Genomic DNA, 3,440 nt, shown 5'->3' on the forward strand with positions numbered 1-3,440 from the left:
ATCTGCTCACACAGAGCAGTGTAAATCGGAATCCATTGCGAAAGATCTTCATCCCACTTCGGACATAAAAGCCTGATCGACAAATAAAAAGGATGTCAAAACCAATGAAAAAAAATAGTAATTTACTTGGTCAGCGGGGTTCGAACCCACGTCGCGCAGCATCAACGCATCATGCAATGCCCACTCCTCCACGACATCCGAACGGTGTGGGTGTCCAAGAACCGCTGCCGACACCAATATAACTTTCTCATTCAGAGCAGCAACGTCAATGCTGACGCAATACCTTTAAAAATAGACACAACGGGAACTACCGACCTGTAGCACTACCGCATCTTAGCGACAACACGCTTCGCCACCAAAGCCGAACGACGGTACCGTCTAACGACCGCACATGTACGGCAACAGGCCCCCTCGTTTTTACGATATTACTAACGCTGACGGGCCCTCTCGCCGTGCCCTTACTGTGAGGGGCCCATCGCTATAGCTGCAGCGCTATTATGACGGGCCCCCTCAACGTAGTCTGTGCCGAAAAAAAAATGGCGCGTCAATATCGCAGAATTTTCCATAAATATTAACAAAGCCTAATACAAGCCTGTCACTTACATAGGTGATTGACAAGCGCACCGCGGTATTGCGGACGGACCTCCTGCTATTTATTCTTGGCCGTAATGGCGCATTCACACTTGAGAAGCGAAGAGAAAGCGAAAGTGCCATAGCGGTCGGAAAACAGTCCTCGCGCGCGTAGAAAATTTTCATTTTTTCTGCCCCTCCTGCATACCGTCGTCGCCGCCTTCGCCACTTCGAGAATTCATTCTATTTTGCCCGTTTCCTTGAGCATTTAATTTCTTACCGATTTCAAGTAATAAATGCAAAGCACGGAACCATAACAATAGCTTTCACCTTTTCAAACCATTGTTTCGGGAGTACATAAGCGGGCACGCCAGCAGCGGCGGCGGCGGTGGATTCACCCGGCTGTGCAAAAGCGAGGCACGCCGACTTGCTGCTGCTTCACCTTCTTCAAATTTCAGTCTTGGCAACCTTAATCCAAACCAGGCTCTCGAGGAACGCGTCCTTGTCGAGGTTGCGAGCTTTGTCGTGCTGCACGGGTAGTTCGCAATTGCGCCGATGCGAGCCACCGCCATCGCCCTGGCCGCCATGTTGAATTTACGGCCGGCCGTTGTTTACATCACGTGATTCAAGCTTGTGCAGCCAAAGTACGGCTTCCCGTGAAGCGGAAAGGCGATCCGCTTTCGCGTGGCGGAAAAATTGGTCTCGGAACGATATTTTCGCGCCGGGTTTGCCGCCTGGTTTTCCAGCCGCTTAGGCGGCGAAGCGAGTGAAATTTCGATGAATTTTGCCGCGTTTACCCCCTTCGAGGCCAAGTGTGAACGCGCCTTAACCGTAACCGACTGTTATGGTTGCAGTTTTATAAACTGAAATGTTCTCGTTGTGGTGTCCCCAATGAGAGCGCTGCCAAACATTTCAAAACAAACTAACTTCACGTGTAACCAAACACGCCTGCATGCTATGATGTCAGTTATCGTCAAGAGACATTGCACTACAGTCAATTGCAAGAATGTCTGAGTCTGCCCACAGCCATTGCTGTGGGCGGAGCTTCTTGGCACATAAGCGCTTTCTGTGGCGCATAACTTCAAGCATTAACAGCGCTGCTGTTAAATAAAAATAGTTTTTTTATTTACCGAGCTTCGTTTGTGCTACAGGCGATACGTCGAGCTCGCACAAAGCGGCCCTGCCACAGGGCCTGATGGCGGCAGTGGCACACCACGTGGCTGCCCCATCAGCATGACTGTCAAACCACGGGAGCCTATAACAGGGCCAGCCTGGTTTTGTCAATTTTAGCGCCAGAGACACATGTCTTTTCGGTAGTGGACGGCGCATAATAGCAGACAAGTCATTGCACGCCAACGTCCCAACAATTTCGGTGACCATCTCAAATGTATTCGACAAAAACTGTGCTCAATAAGCGCATTGAGAACAGTGAGTTGCTAGGATATTCCGAAAAGAAAAAAAAATTTGGCCACGGGAGCCTTCCGATTTTCGAAGAGTGTCGTCCGAGAGTGGTTTGTCTCAGAAAAATTATTCCGGGAACTCGTTTCTCGTTTCAAAACCAAGTTTGGTTCAGATATTAAGCAGTCTTTTGTGTAAGGTGTTCGATAATATTACTGCAGTTTTTCTGCCATATACGCCTCCAAATAATTCGCTATAATATTTCGCTGTGTATTAACATCCGAGTAATAAATACATACTCTACAGAGGGTATGTTTTGCGTTAGAAATATTTTCAGACCACTGATCGCTAACGCTTACGAGAATATATCACGAATTTGAGAAATTTTTTCCACTGAGATGCAATTTACACCACGTGGTGCCCCAATCAGTTTTAGACCCCAATCGAAAGCAGAATTTCTGCTTTAAGGAAGATAATAATTTAAGTTCCCCATTGACGGCAATAGGGAGCTTCAACGACGAAGCTGCTGCATGACCAAATAATGGGAAGGTAGCCGTCGATGGGGAACTTCAAAAATTATTTTCTTCCTTAAAACAAAAATTGTAGTGATAAAACTTGCCTGATAAGAAACATTTGTTTTCGATTGAGGTCTAAAACCGATTCTTTTTTTTATTGAACCACCACGTGGTGTAAATTGCGTCTCAGTGGACCAAAATGATTTCTCAAATGAATGATTTTTTTCTCGCAAACGTTCAGGTATCAGTAGTCTGAAAATATTGTGAGACAACGTTTAGGACGCTCAAGACACTTCTTTATTGTGTCGAGTATGAGCCCCACAACCCAAACCTAAGCTGTGATGATGAGTATGTACATATGAGAAGATGAAGCGCATAAACAATGCTCGCACTAAGTTTCCCCGCGCGCGCGAGCGGCCGGCCCGGCCGCGATTCAGACGGGAACGGTACGGCAAACGAAGGGCTTGAGGCGCGAAACGTGAACTACTTCAGATGCACGGTAGCGATGGTCCGAAGAAACCTCGATGGGAGTGACAAGGTAGTTGACTGGGGATGTTTGTTCACGGACAACGTATGGTCCAAGAAAGTGCGATTGAAACTTGGCACACAATCCGGGAGTACGAACAGGCGTCCAAAGTAGTACTTCATCTCCAGGACTGAAGGTGACGTCGCGATGAAAGCTGTCATAGCGCTGCTTGCGGTCTTGCTGACTGGCCTGTGTGTTGAGGCGAGCACGCTGTCTACATTCATCCAGCCTAACGACGAAATGTTCTGGTGTAGTTGAAGGGGTTTTCGTCGTTACATTGAAGAAAGAGGCGTCGATGGTGAATGTCGGCGCGCGACCATAGACGAGGTAGAACGGTGAATATCCGGTAGTCCGTTGGACAGAGGTGTTATGCGCAAACGTCACGAAGGGTAAGATTGTGTCCCAGTTATCGTGGTTTGGTCCGATGTACA

Source organism: Rhipicephalus sanguineus, chromosome 11 (genome assembly GCF_013339695.2).
Source record: "Rhipicephalus sanguineus isolate Rsan-2018 chromosome 11, BIME_Rsan_1.4, whole genome shotgun sequence".
Taxonomy (NCBI): domain Eukaryota; kingdom Metazoa; phylum Arthropoda; class Arachnida; order Ixodida; family Ixodidae; genus Rhipicephalus; species Rhipicephalus sanguineus.